This window comes from Schistocerca serialis, chromosome 4 (genome assembly GCF_023864345.2).
Source record: "Schistocerca serialis cubense isolate TAMUIC-IGC-003099 chromosome 4, iqSchSeri2.2, whole genome shotgun sequence".
Lineage (NCBI taxonomy): Eukaryota > Metazoa > Arthropoda > Insecta > Orthoptera > Acrididae > Schistocerca > Schistocerca serialis.
The window spans coordinates 433,067,800-433,084,551 of NC_064641.1; positions in this window are offsets into that span (position 1 = coordinate 433,067,800).

A 16,752-nucleotide genomic window follows, 5' to 3' on the forward strand; every position below is an offset into this window, starting at 1 on the left:
TCTTTCAGTTTATCCAGGTCCCATCTCCTCAAATTCCCACCTTTTCTCCGTTTCTTCAGTTTTAATTTACAGCTTATAACCAATAGATTGTGGTCAGAGTACACATCTGCCCCTGGAAAGGTCTTACAATTTAAATCCTGGTTCCTTAATTTCTGTCACACAATTACATAATCTATCTGAGACCTTCCAGTATCTCCAAGCTTCTTCCATGTATACAACCTTCTTTCATGATTCTTGAACCAAGCGTTAGCTATGATTAAGTTATGCTCTGTTGCAAAAATTCTACCAGGTGGCTTCCTCTTTCATTTCTTACTCCCATTCCATATTCACCTACTACATTTCCTTCTCTTCCTTTTCCTAATATCGAGTTCCAGTCACCCATGACTATTAACTTTTCTTCTCCCTTCAGTATCTGAATAATTTATTTTATCTCATCATGCATTTTATCAATCTCTTCGTCATTTGCGGAGCTAGCAGGCATATAAACTTGTACGACTGTAGTAGGCATGGGTTTCATATCTATCTTGGTCACAATAATGCATTCACTATGCTGTTTGTAGTTGCTTATCTGCATTCCTATTTTCCTAATCGTTATTAAACCTACTCCTACTATACCCCTATTTGATTTTGTATTTATAACCCTGTATTTACCTGACCAGAAGTCTTGTTCCTCCTGCCACCACACTTCACTACTTTCCACTAGTAACTAGTAAATGTAAACTAAAACTAGAAAATGTAAACTAACTAGTAAAAGTAACTGTCCATATCTTTACAACACAAATCAATATTTACTCAATATTTTAGTTTCATTATTCTATAGCGAAAATCATACATAGATTCTTTATATAGATCAATACACTCCTGCTAAGATAGCTGGGTTTATTAAACACAATTTTTGTTTTATTCATATGAGTACAACAAAATTTTCATTAAATATAGTTTTTCCTTTACAAGTTTTGTTTAGCTATAATTTTATCACATTTATCTCCATTTGACACTAATTTTTAATCCAGTCTGTTTCATACCTTTTCCATCGTCTTTCCTGCACTGATATATTCAACAATTTATAGAAATCATTTTCAAAATCGTTTTTGGCTCTAGTTTCCTTTTCTCTCTCTAAATCTATGTACTTCTGCAACTAATCTATGTATTTTTGTTAATTTCATTCAAAGACACAAATAATCTTTAAGTTTTCTATAGTGAACTACATAATTATGCTCCTGATTCAGAATAGTCAGCAATTTGCTTTCTGTAGTTCCTGCAAGAGTTAAATTTTTAGGAGCTAATGGTAAATATTTATGTAAATCATTTACTTCTTATGGGTATTCTAAATCTATTGAAAAATGTATCGAATTTTAGCAGTATCTCTTAACTCACTTACTTTTGTACAATCAAGATTATTTGGTTCATCCCATTCAAATCCACTCTATGGTAAATATTGATTCATATACTAACCATAGACAATCTTTGCCTCTAAATATGATAAATAATTTAATGTCTTTTTAACATCGAAATCTTTCATACATTAATGATTTGCTTTAACAAATCCTTTACAATGCTGTGTTATTCCCCCTCTTACTCTCTTTTCAACTATTAAAATCATATCATAATCATGTAAAAAACCAAAATGGATCAAGATCATATATTTTATGTAACTTTTTCTAAAATTTTCAATCAGTTTTAAAGTACAGATCATAACTTCACCAAGATTTTTGTAATTAAATTTTTCCAAATAGTCTTGCCTCTTTCTAATCTTCAACTCTTATTTCACAGTCTTTCAGTTTATTATAAAATTCTCCTTCTACTGGTAATTTTGTGCCTTCAAATTTTTTCCAAGAATCTATGTCATCATATAGATATACACATTTCCTGACCAAAAAATCGAATAATTCTCTTCAGAAAAATTTTCTGATGCTTTTCATTTGATTCTTTTTTCAAATTTGATGGATGTTTGCAAAGTGAAGAAACCATAGATTTAAATGCATCCTTAAACCTCATTTTCAAACTTTCTCCCTCTCCTATAAGCAAATCTAATATATATGTCTTCATTATTTGGTATCAAATGTACTTTTTTTATCATAACCAAGTTCTTTTGCAGAAAGATGTGAACCATATCCAGATAAATTATATAAATAAACTGGTACAAAACTAAGATATTTTAACTGTAATTTAGAGTTGTTCATAATGTATTTATAAATTTTCTGGTTAAATGATCATGATGACAAACCTACTTATTTCTTGGTGGTTATTTCTTGTCGGACTGCCAACGACTGATGTTCACCCTAGTAGTGATCTTCTTAGAACTTCCTCCGCCACTACAATCTTCGTCACCTTTCCGCTTCGAATTTACCCTGTGTTGCAGGATTCTCAAAGGGCTTCATTTGAAGGATGTGGACCATATCTCTGACCTTTCGTCGCCTTGTGTCGGGGTCGAAATCTTCAGCTTCATAAGTAAAATCAGACAACTGTTTTACAAACTTATAAGGTTCAAAGTAGCACCTGAGGAGCTTCTCAGAGAGACCAACCTTCCGAACAGATGTGAAGATCCAGATGAGGTTACCATGCTGGTAAACAACAGGGCGGTGGCTCGTGTCGTACCTTCGGCGATCGTTTTCTTGAGCCAGCAGGCTGCCGAGTCGAGCTAACTGCCGAGCTTCCTCAGCTCTTGTTAACACCTGGCCGATGTAGTCGTTATCCACGTCATCAGGATGTAACGTAAACGCAATGTCCATCGTTGTAGTCGCCTCACGCCCATGCACCAGGAAAAATAGCCTAAATCCCATGGTGTCTTGTTTGGCCGTGTTGTAGACAAACGTCATGAAAGGTAGCACCTCATCTCAGTTGCTCTGCTCAGTACTGACGAACATTGAAAGCATGTCGGCCAAGGTCTTATTAAGGCGTTCAGTAAACATGTTAGTTTCCAGATGGTAGGCAGTAGTCATGTGATGAGTAATGTTGCACTGATGGTTTATCACTGTCACAAGATTGGATTGAAGAAGTTTCCCTCAATCCGTAATTAACGACCTTGGTGCACCATGTTTTAATAAAATGTCTTTCACGATTAATTTGGCTTCCTCGAATACTTCGGCTGTTTTCACGGCTTTTGTAATGGCATAGAGTGTCAGATATTCAGTGCAAACAATAACCCATCTATTGCCACTAGCAGACGTTGGAATTCGTCCGAGGAGGTCAATCCCAACACGTGGAAAGGTGTTTCGGATGGTGGAATTGGTGTGAGTCAGCCAAGTGGTTTCTGAAGAACTGCCTTTCTCATCCGGCACTCTCGACAGTGCGACACTTACTGACGGACACTCCTAAATAACCCTGGCCAGAAAAATCTCTTGCCGATCCTATCGTATATCTTAATAACTCACTAATGTCCGGCCACAGGTGTGTCATGGTTTCTGTGGAACATCTAAGCCCATGTGTTTAGGAATCACTGGTAGCCACCTCATTCCAAACGGAAGTTTTTCTTGCAAAGTAATCCATTAACTACCTTAAATTGTCCTTTCACATCCTCTGACAGATTTAACGCAAGCATAATTTGAGATATCTTGGCGTCTTTCTGCTCAGCAGAGAGATCCTGGAGTGCAACGAGACAGTCGCTACCTTTATCAAAGTCTTGATGGTCTTGAACAGGGTTTCTTGGTGTTTTCTTCCACTTTTCTACACTATGGTAACGTCTTACTCTTGAAGACGTGGTGTCCACCTGAAGAGTCGTCCTGTTGGATCCGTAAGACTTCTCAACGAACAAAGTGAATGATGGTCCGTAACAACTGTGAGTGGCCTTCCATAGAGATACTGTCGAAATTTGTACATGGCCCAGAGCACAGCAAGACAATCTCTTTCTGTAGTTGAGTAGTTTCTCTCGGCTTTTGTAAGTATCCTAGAAGCATAGGCTCTTTTCCATTCCAAGTTTGCAGCAGAACAGCACCAATGCTATACCCACTGGCATATGTGTGTAGTTCTCTTCGGCGGCCTCCCCTCCAAGGAAGGTCGCACCCTTTAGTTTTCCAGGTTGCGGCGATGGAGACCTTGAACGGCGTGTTGGGGAGCGTCTTCTTCAGCGGCTAGCTTGCAGCGACGGTGACCTACGTCGTCCTGCACCCACATCTTCTTGTTAATCTTCGTCGTCCCGAAGTTGGCGTCGGCTAAGATCGGTCTGCTGTCTTCTGGAGCGAGTGTCATCAAAAATCCGCCACTTTTCTCAACAATAGCACACCATACGTCCCGGTCGTCCGCAGTTGAAACATACTGGTTGGTTATCCTGGGTCCTCCAGACATCAGTTATCCTTCGTGCCTAAACAGGTTCCTCACGCGGCGTTTTAGGAACGTAATTTCGCTTGGGTCTCGACTTTTTTACGGTTTTAAAGGGAAATGAAGGGCAAGAGACTGGGTTCAATGTCTGTTCCACTTCCTCCCTTATGACGAAGCGTTTCGGTTTTTTGCTCGCCTTGCAATCCAAGTGCCTTCTGAACTTCCTCTATCAGTACCTGATGAAGAACGCTTGTGAAATCAGTTTCTTCCTCCATCACAGACATCGATACGATGTTTGGAAGCCGTTCAAACTTTCTGCGTGTAATTTTTTTTATGCATTGTCTCGATATACTGACAGCATTTTATGAAGTCGTTTGCTGTCGAAACCTCCTTCAGGAGTAGGGCTTGATACATGTCCTCAGCAACACCCTTCATGAGATGTGCAACCTTATCTTGTTCCTTCATTCTAGGATCCACTATTTTACATAGCTCCAAGACGTCTTGAATGTAGGATGCTGTCGTTTTTCCTCGACGCTGTGCCCTGCACTTAAATTTATCTTCAACCTTTCACTTCTGTCGTTGTGTATCGCCGAAATACTTGCGCAGTTCCGCCTGGAATACTTCCCAGCTTGTGAACTTCTCCTCGTTGTTCTCATACCATTGCTTGGCTGTGCCCTCCAAGTAGATAAATACTTTAGTCAAACGTTGTCATCCTATTTGTTAAATTTGGCTATACACTCATATAGCTTTAGCCACTTGTTCGGATCTTGGCTGTCGTCACCGGAGAACCCGGAAAGATGTCTCATGTGGTGGCACACAGTTGCTGTCATCGTAACGTTCTTTTCTTCGTCTGTCTCCGATAGATTGCGATCTGTTGAATATGGCCCCAACTCGGGTTTCTCGCCACGTAACCGGCAGCTCTATCTATGGGAGCCACTGAGTCGTCGTTAATGTGCGCCATCACAAGTTCCAGTACCGAGCGCCTCCACTAGAATAATGTCACGTAGAAGAAGGTGTAATTCGATGAATGACGAACACTAACTTCACTTTACAAAGGTTTATTCAGCACTTGCACGTACAAGAGAGTAGAGAGAACTTCCTCTGGCCAGAACACATGCGGTATATATACAGCTACAGAACATCCCAGTACAATGATTCCTGTCATTTGTGGGTACTTCTAGAATGTACTCCAACGGAGTATAAAAATTAATATTTTACGGTTGAGATTAGATTTGAAGTGAAGACCCTCCATGCAACATTTTAGTACCATAACGACTTCACCACGGTAACTGTGCTACTCAGCTTTCTTCTGCGACAGTATCAATAATTAAATAAAATGAAACACAAATGGTACGACATTAAGTTGTTCATGTATGAATATAAAAGACTGCATATACGATCAAACCATGGAAGAGATGTATTTACTTCGTGCTGTTTACACAAGACAAAACCAAATTACAAATATAAGGTCCGATTTGACTGGGCATGGACACGACTCAGTTATTGAGGGGAAGGAGAGGGAACATATCGTCTCACCATTCTTCATTATTGTTTGTTGTATACTGCTGTCGGCGGTAGGCCCTGCGTTAGTGCAGCATGTCGTGCCGGAGCTGTGCTGCACGGGTTGGCTGCCGTCATCAGCAGCGGCGGCTCTGTGGCAGGGCCAAGATACGATCTCCGCGTTGTCTGCCCATTGGCAGCTGCGTGGACGAAGCTGTGCTATGACGGTGTCGGAAGGCAGATGTTCGTGATGAGTGGCAAAGCGCCCGTATCTTCTAGCTTTTATTATAATTTTTTTTTTTACTTCTCCCGATGAGCTCAACTCGTTTGCGAAATATGCTTGCTTTCGGCCTTGCAATTGACGGACGATAATATTTTCAATGCAGCTCAATGCCAGATCGTCGTTCCATCGCCACACCTCTCCGTACAGTTTGAAAATTTTTTATCTGCCGTGGGCTAGTGTGTGCCTCGTGAATTGACATCTTTCTCACGATTTCACTTTCTTAAGGTGTTTTCTTGCATTCCGAGGCTGCTGGGAGAGCAGCTACACAACACTTCTTTATAAGTGCTCTCTCTGCGTGAGCCATGGACAAACTCATGTTTGAGCTCCTTCTAAAACACTGTCGACGTCCGTGATTTATAAAGAATATCCTCACTGTTGAGGAAAAAATCTTCTTAAGAATGCTTGCTTTGTCCGCACGCCTCGCTGCGCCAATTCCATGCGCTTTTTGCACGCTCCTCCCTGTACTGTGGAGTCCTGGAATTTTCGGCAACTGCCTGCTTTCTATGGCAGAAAAAATGACTGCCGCTCGGCCAGAAGAACTCAGATGCTTTTGCTCTATATTCTTGGCGTTCTGCAGGTGTCCATCAGCTCTCGGCGCACTTCTCGCTGTCAGACGGGCCCTTCGTATCGTGTCCATCCTTGAACGAGCTTAGGAAGTTGGCCCAGCCTCCAGCTTTGTGCTTGCAGAATGACTGCAGCGAGCCTCTTCTCGAGGGCTCGCTCCAGGTAGTCTCGCCTCTCCTCCTCCACGGCATCTCGCAGCAACTTGGCAGACAAATTACAATATAGAGTATATAATTCCTCGAAACAAAATCGTAACTAACCATTGTATAAGTTTTTCCTCTTCTACATTATAATACCCTTCAATATCCAATTCCTTTGCTTTAGTTTTCAATTCCTATTACAGTATAATTTCTCACTTCATTGTTGTTGTCAATCATTTCGTTGTTAATATTTTCGTCTATAAGATGAATTGTGGTTTTCTAAGTTTAGAATATCCTTTAATTCCTAATTCCTTTGCTTCAATGTTCAATACCTTTATAGTATAATGTGGCACTTTGTTGTTGTTATTCTCTTTGTCATTATTATTAAGATTATTAATGAGATCAAGAAATTATTGTTTTCTCAGTTTTGGATAACCTTTAAGTCCTAATTGTTTTGCTGTAGCCTTTAATTTGTAGACTTCTATATTACATAACCTTACCATTTATTAATAAATACATTTTATTGGATTTGTAAAAAAGGGTATGTAAATTTTTAGCCATCTACAATTGTATAGAAACCCCTTGTCTACGATTCCAATATGAAATTTAATAATGTGTTTTTAAAATTTTTGGGGATCAGATCATAGAACTCTGGAATGTTGTGTAAAATATATTGATTTCAAATGATATTTCAACCTTTCTGTATGGACTTCCAGATGGGACATATATTCCACATGAAAATTTTAAAACAAATGAAAAGAGTTTATACTGATTAGTACCGATATTTTATCTTTTCTGTATAATATTGTGGGCAATAAATATTTCCATCTGCAATTATACCAAGAAATAAAATACATTATGAAACCTTTCTGAAAAAAATGTTTTGATTGCTAATGAAATTTTATAATTTCTTAATGAAGTTTATCATGGGGACAAAACCTTAGCTACCTGGAATAATACAGTATATGTTTTCAGGAGGCAAATATTAGCCTTCCTAAGATTGTATAGAAGTTCATAGTCACAAAAGACATTATAGAACTTGTCTACAGAAAGATGTTTTGATTACTAAGGACAATTCAAACTTTTTTCATCAAGGAATTTCAGGGAATCTGAGTGTATCCCCCGAACATATTAAAACTGTCAAAAAAAATTTTTTTACACAGGAATCTAATTATTCCTATGAAAATTTTAAACTTATTTACTATGACATTTCAGTATCAGGGAAGATGGAGACTAGAAATTTGGTGAACAAAAGTACTTTTAAAAGAATCTCTAAAAACTGAAATGTTGAATACACTGAAATAAAATATGATGATTTATTGCTATAGAATACAAATACCTATAGAATGAAGGCAAACAAGGAAATATACATAAAAATATGTTGAACAGTGGTTTAACCAACAGTTAAACCCTCTGAACATGCAACCACATTCTATATTGATTACTAATGATATTTTGTATTTTCTGTAGAGAATTCTTTGGGATAAAGATTTACCCTCAACAAATATGAAACAAAATATGAAGAATCATTTTCAGTTCCTTAAAGAAAGCGATACCTTATCTTTTACATATGAATTTTTAAAAGAAAATGACATAATTTTATATATTAAAAATTAAAAATCTTGGCAAAAATAATTTTTAATAAATGGCAGCTACTGAAAGTTCTTCTAATTGATAATTATCTATAATGAATATATTTGAATTTACCCAGAAGGAAGATTATCCATTAAATTTATGAAGTTGGTTTGAAGATATTTGGTTTCCTTTATTTGAAGAGAAAAATGAATTAATTGCAAATGATATTTTAAACCTGATCACTTTTTGAATTATTGCATTATTAAAAATAAGTTAACAATCTTTAAATAATCATCATATTGTACATACTGAAATTTATCACAGTGATAACAAACAAATAACTTACACAAAATAGCTGTATTTTATATCTGTTAAAAATTTAAAAAACTAATAATGAGTCAAATAAACAAGATTAACAATTAAATTAGAAATCATTACATTAATTTGGGGAAGATTCTATTAGATTTTTTAAAATATACAACATCTGTTACAAATAGAAGAACAAAAACAAGTATTTGCTGTAAAATTAGAGGATGAAAAATGTAAAAATAGGAAGTTAAAACAAATAAATAGAAAAATTTTAAAATAAAAAAGAACAATATTGTATATGTAGTCACTACAAAGCAAAACCATAAAAATCTTTTCTATAAAGTTGGTGGACAACTGTCAAATTAATCAAACCTATATTGTCTACGTACAATACTGGTGAACATTCAGGTAACCAAATCGAATACTACTACATCAGAGAGTGTGTTAATTACCTTACAATTGAAGAATTCTTTAAATCAGCTTTCAATTCATGTAGAAGAAAAAGAAGAGAACGAATTGTACAACCAGAACTTCAGTGAGATAGAATATAACTTACATATTTTTATTTACAGAAAAAGTGACTTTTGTTGAATGAACCAAAATTAAATGATTTTGAAGTTACACATAAGACAAGTAACAACCTATTACTACCTCCTCAAGAAATGCAACCATTAAAAGTTTCTCTAGAACTCACTATTAATGTAAACAACAAGGTGATTCATAAAATTGTTTTAGATGACACGACTAGAGTGAAACTATCTTCCTGAAGTAATACAGTCAGAAAAATACTACAAAATCTTCTTGAGTCAAATGGATACAAAATTAATCCTAAAAGAAGTATATGGAAAGAGTGAAAGAATATTATAAAGGAATTAATCCAAATTTAGGGAATAAATTTTAAGCATGACAGTAAGTAACTTACAGTTGTTTTATAAAGTATTTCTAATCAATACATATTTCTTGCCCATTAAGTTTGTATAAATGATTCACATTTTCTTCAGTTAATTGATTCATGAATTTTTTTATTGTAATCAGGACATAGAAAATATTATTGAGCCAATTGATATATTTTTGTATGAAATTTTTGTTTGATATGTATATAACAGTTTTATCTTTAAAACAGTTTTATCTTCATTTCTCCAACTACTAAGTGAAATATCAATACTATCCATTTTATATACACTATTTTTCCTTTCTTTTTCAAAACTTAATCAACAAGATATGAATCAGGACACTTTGTTTTCTATGCCTGATACTCATAAAAGTTTTTGTTCTTCACCAAGTTTAATGAAACTAACTTTACCTCATGTTTTAAATTTCGCTTTCTCGTCAGATACAATAGTTGTTGGTTTATAATTCTTCTCATTAAGTTCCATTGGTTTCATATTTGTAGATGAATGTTTTGCGTTTTTATATTCATCAAACAATTTCGAAAATAGCTCAGTCAGTTTATAATTTCTTTGTAAGTCAAATTTATTAAACATCTTTCCTTTAAGTGTTCTATTAAATCTTTGAACAACAGACGCTTTTAATTCTGTAAATGTTGAATAATCATAAATGTTATATTTTCACCAATTCTTGAAAACCTTTGTTATTCAATTTTTTGCCGTTATCCATTTGTAATTCCTTTAGATTTCTGTGTCTAAATATTTTTTTCAAAAGAATCAACTACATCCTTACCAGTTTAGTCCTTAGCTGGAGTGGCTCAAGAAAATTTGTAGGAAAGTCTATAACAGTTAATAAATACTTACATCATTTATTTATTTTTGATATTTCTTTCAAATTACCTAAAACCATTTCTACTATATTTGATTCCCATAAAGCATAATTACCAAGAGAAATTACATTTCATCTTTTAAAGTTTTTGTCATTGGTTTATGTAGTTAATTAAAACTTCTTAAATATTTTAACGAATTTACTCTTTTCAGTTTTACATACTGTACAACGACCTTTGATTCTTTATCTTCCATTTCTTGTTGTTACTCTGTGAGGAATGTGTGTGTCACTACTTTTTTCACTTCAAACAGTAAATGTGATTCACCAGCTACATAGGAGAAAAATTTAATACGATATAAATTATTGTTCCAGTCTATCTTCATCATTTGATACGAAAATGAGTAATTCACCTGAAACATGTTCAGTTTTTACTGATTGTTTTATAGTTATAAATACTTTAACTTTCAGTTTCATTTCAAGTAATGGATTACTCAACTGAGATGAATATAAAATTTGCTGTTCATCATTATTATGTCTTTTTATTTCTATTTTAAAATCAGTAGTTGATAAATCACCATCTATATTCCCTCTATATAAAAGGATTCTCTTAATTTTTACATCATATTCAAATGTATATTTTAATATTTCATCATCTCTAACAAGATAAAATTTTACTTTATGTTCATCACACATTCTTCTGTGAAGATTACTTAGCCAACTAATGTATGATGTTAAATCTGCCTTGGAGAAATAATCTGTTAAACCTTTTTCTATTTTTTCTCTTTTTTAAAGTAATTAGATCATTTTTATTAAGTTGATTATTTTTTCAAGTGAGTTGTTTAATAGTGACATAATTACTGAGTTGTGTTAGAATACATGTGTATTTGGGTTTTGTAACAAGATTGTTTAAGGCATTTTCTAATTACTATTCTGTAACTGCATTATAAGCATTCACTGGATCATTTATATGTATTTTTCTTCTAGCTCCAAAATAAATATACCCTTTAGATGCTTTAAAATCTTATCTAAACCTTTATGAAATTGTTTAATTAAAATTTCTATTTTTGAAACAATTTTTGGTTATAATTCATTATTTATGTTTTCTAAAGTTATTTCGCAATTAATTGTGTGATCTTTATGCTCCAGCCTATTTCAAAACATGTTCTTTTATTATATTCTACTTCTTTATTAGCTATTTTATAGTTTTGTACTTTATTTACGGTTGCTGCTAAACCATCAGCGAGTGAAACAGTTGTTTGCTAGATATGGAAATGCAGCTAATAGTAATGTTAAAAATCCACCTTCATGTTTTGTTCATGCAAACCCTTCTTGCTTGTTTGTTGGATAGTCGATAAGCTTTTTCAGAACTGCAATACCTAATGTAATAAGTAAATATCCACCAGTTATTTTCTCTCTATCTCTCTCAAGCCTCAGTTAATAGTTGATAATTACTATGTAACTGTTCACTGTTTAGTTAATTTTGATTGATTTTGGTTTAGTCTTGCCACCCGGTAACAAAGTACCATCAATGCTATAGTTATTCACTTATAAAGATAAAATATTTATAGGGATTAATAATTTTAGAATACCCAATCATTTTCATCAACATCTAAACACATCCCTAATTTTCCTTTTTCTGTACCTTATTTCTCTAACCGCAGTTGCGACTATATTTTCTCCTAATGAAGCATCACTTGAATGCATTCGTTTTTTGCAACTAACTGAAGTTCTGTATCAGCTTCACATCTAGATTCTAAATTTTAATGACCACAGTAGGCGATACCTTGTCGTTTGCTTGCTTCATCTAATTTATTTACTTGTGGAACACCTCTACACTAATATGTCATCTAATTTGGTCCCAGGACCACAGTGAGTATAATGAGCAATATGCATTTCAAACGGAAGTTAGTTCATTAGTGTATTTAACAATCCCTTACCATTTTTCAAAATGTGTGAGAAAGATTATTCAGAAGTCTGTTTGCATAGGATATTCCATTAGGATTATAGATAATAAAATAAAATACGAAAATATGAAGAAAACAAATTATTTACACTCAAAATTAAATCATGAAGTAGCATTTTTACAATGAACTTTGTCATTCAGATTCAAACTATATATACAAACTGTGGTCATATACATTTGCTCCTGGAATGCCCCAGGCCAGGAGTGAGCTGGTCACCCAAGCAATGGAGATCATTAATCATCAAGCTGCTCCTGTTCAGCCTCCTCTTTTCAATTAAAAACGATGGGACCAGATGCAAGGAGAGCTACCAGGACTTCAAAATGGACTTCGAAACAAACGAGAGGGTAAAATGAAACAGAGAGGGTAACATCAAGAAAAAGCCCTGTGGGTTTCCTTCAAGTGGCATTGAAGGTTTTTGGACTTTTGGCAATGAGATTTTTTATTTCAGCTGAACCTAACTGTCTGGTTAAATAATGAAATACACTGAACTGGAGAGCCAGTAAATTTTAATATCAATTATTCCTTGTGAGAAAATTAAATTGTTTTTATGTGCATCTTTTAAAAAAAAAGTTAATGTTTCTTCTTACATTCACCTTTGGCATGACAAAAATAATTATTTAAAATAAGTGAATGAAATAAGGAAAAAATAGTTTTCATTAATTTTCTAAGTAATTTGATATAAAATTGAAGTTTTTTAAATAAAATTATGTGAGTTAGACTTCAAATTGTGAGCCATAGGAGCTATGAAGTGTATGTTCTAGGTAACTTTTATCGGTCCTGGCGTGAGCCAAGACAAAGCCAAGTGTGCTAGAACCTACATTTTATAGCTACTCATGTCGACACTCTGTACAGCATATTGAGCTATAACAGTGGTATGTGGATGAGAGTTATCCCATTGGAAAACACCCCTTGAAATGCTGTTCATGAATGACATTACAGTAGATCAAATTACCAGACTGACGTACAAACACGCAGTCAGACTGCGTGTAATAACCACGAGGGTGGTCCTGCTGTCATATGAAACGGCACCCTTGACCACGGTTAGGAGCACTGTTTCTATGCTGCAGATGCGTAGGTTGCAGGCCCTCAACTGGCTTCCTTTGAACCAACAGTCGTTCATCATTGGCACCAAGGCAGAGCCCGATTTCATGAGAAAACACAACAGACCTCCACCCTGCCCTGTAATGAACTCTCGCTTGGCACCACTGAAGACGAAAATGGCTGTTGTTTGGGGTCAGTGGAATGCAAGTTACAGAGTGTCTGGCTCGGAGCTCTCCTTGAAGTAATCAGTTTTTAACAGTTCTTTGGGTCACTTTGCTTACAACTGCTGCTGAAATTGTTGGTGCAAAACAGTATAGAGCGACAGAGTCATATGCTAAGGACGATCATTGTCCTTCTCGATAGTGCCATGTGGCCACTTAGATCTCAGTCGTCTTGCGACTGAACATTCTCTTGACCACCGCTGCCAGCAATCATGTATAGTGGCTGCAGTCCTGCTTAGTCTTTCTGAAATACCACAGAAGGAACATCCAGTTTCTCATAACCCTATTATACGAGCTCGTTGAAACTCAGTGAAGTGTTGATAAGTGCCTTTGTCGCCTTAGAGGCATTCTTGACTCAATTCAATTTACCACGTCCAGTCTCACAGAATTATTACACACGACGATTACAGCATGCAGTTCAATCACAGCTGATTTGCATCCTCATAGTGGTGCTATTTTGCGCCACACCTATCTGACTGATGTGAAATTTGGATGGCCTTCAATTTTCAGATGTAGAAACAAGCCAATCAACCTTAGTTTATGTCAGGCAACGCCTTCTTTGTACTGTGATTTTATTTGCTGTAAGTGTATATGGATGCCAGTGACCTGATCTGTCTGCCACAATCAGCTAAGCATGGTACACGTTCTTTTAGTACAACATACTTGAATATTTAATCTATGTAACCCCAAGCTCAGATTTTAGCTCAAGCACTGCCTCGCCATACGTATCAAAATTTGTCTCATCATCCATTGAAATGCTGATTTTAATAAGAGCATGTGATTGGTTGCATTCAGTCATCATCTTTCTGTGAACTCCTATCATACAGCACTGTCAGTCACATTCACAGTATGCATTATGCACTCTAGTGCCAAGATGCTTAACATTCTCTATTCTGATCACCATATCAAAGGCACTGTAGGATTCCAGACCTACTTGAGCACATTTAAGTCCACTTGCAGTCAGACAGTACATATTGGTGAATAGTGGTATTGTGCTAGCACTTAGGTGATACTTGAGTCCCAAATGTGGATGTGCACAGTAGGTCGGTGAGGTCAGGTTGACTTCTTGCTGATGAGGGATTAGCCTGTCGAGGAACTTCTGAATTTAGTCATCCGTAACAATAGTAATAATAATAATAATAATTATAATAATATTAGAAATGGGTGGATAATATACTCTTCTTCATCTCTGTTGACTGTTGCTGCCATTGGCTGGAACATTAGTGCTGCACACCACAATTGGCTGGAAACACAATGACGTCGCGTAATCATGGGGTAAAAAAGGGGAGGAGGAAGAGAATTCCGGGAAGTAGGGGGCAAAGAGAAGATTCTGGGATTTCTGATGCTGAAATCAGCGATTTTCGTCCCAGAGCGGTCAGTGTTCTCCCACTAGCAATGCATGTCGTACAGCTCGTTTCTTTGCTCGGCACAGGGCTGGATTGAATTTTTCCTCGCAGAGTGTTCCATTTTTACAACAGTGCAGTTAGCAACTGCTTTACGGCCACTGGTAAGTAAGGACATGCTTCAGTACATCTCCCTAATACATGCTACACGTTGTCTATAGGATTTAAGTAGGGGAAATGGGCAGGCCAGTCACTTCGCCGATTATCCTCTCGTTCCAAGACCTCCGCCGCTGTGCAAACGCACGTGGTCATCGATAAAGTGTATTCAGGGCGAATGCACTCTGAGAAGACAGGCTCTCATTTGTAAGAAGTACAGTGTCACAATAACATTGACTAGTGGCTATACTGTGTAACGCGATAGCACCTGGACTACCGAAACGATCATGCTCGACATTGTTCTCTGGTTCATTACGTTTTTCCATCATTCCAAATGTCCGTACACTGTGCGCTCTCCAGTCAATGTTATTGTGACACTGGACTCCTTCCCATTTGCGTCTTTTCGACCTTGACCTTATTGTTATGGACGACAAGGCGTGACCGCATTGAACAGAGCAACTGGAGGAGTTCTTGGAACTGGAGGATATTCGGAGAGTGGCCCGGCGTGCGTTTTCAAAGAGCTTACTATAATTATTGTTTTGAATCAATAGGGCATTTTTGTTAGTCTTATTGATTATTTTTGTCAGTTTCCTTCTACGCTATACTGTAGGAAGTATTTCCAGGTAAATTCGAAATTTCGTCTTGCTGGGTTACTTGCCAGAATCACATCACGCGAAATTTACTTCCGTCTGTTAGGTTTGTTCACCATTGTAGATGTTGGCGACTTCGTCCTCTAAACCCCCTGCAGACTACCGAATAAACTTAATTTGGTGAGAAGCCTCTTAAAACATTAATTTTCGGCTGTTCGATGTTCGACACTCAGTGAATGGCTTGTGTTCATGACACTAATTACAACTAAATTTATTTAAGTTGTCAAGTTACATTGTCTTCTTCAGTGTCAGCAGAGCCTAGATCTATTTGTTTTTCCACTACAGCTTCAAGGTTGCAACTCTTTGCCGCTGGGTCTGATAATGTACATCCATGCTAATTTTTTGTCATTTCAATTATTATATTCGTATTGGCAGCAATGATTGTTATTGCTTGTGAAATGGTTCTTAAATGTTGTTATCACCTGACTTTTATAAATACGTTTTGATTTTGTTGTTGAAGTAAACCTCTTTTTTCACTACCATGTTTAATAGGATCTGCCTTCAAATTTTGTATTCACCGTGTGCTGTCAGCTTACTGAATGACACTGTCAAGTTCGCCAGGTGTAGTACGCATCCAATGTTGATGGCAGAGGCCAGCTCCTAATGGGCGAATGCCTGCATAACACACTGTGCTATAAATTCGCTTTGGCTTGTGGTTAATTGCTTGTATTTATTGCTATGCCTAACGGCTATACATCTGTGCACTTTTGTTGTTTTAAGGGCGCAGAGGCTTACAAAAAATGTATATTTTGTTTCTTTGGCAAAAATATTTTCTTGGTCTGGCACATCCACTCCAAATACCGAGCTCTCAACATCCCTCCCGCGCCAAAAAATTCAGTTGCATAAAAAAAACTGTTATTAGCTTGTTAATAGATAATATTCTCCACAAATAATATCTTTTGTCTATTCCACAGATATATTCTGTATTATATGGGCTTTCCGACAGGCTGCACTACCGTATCTGTCTATTGCGTCGTATTTACATTTTGCTGGCCGTTTCGTAGCCAGAAGGTAACCACAATGTCACTGCAGA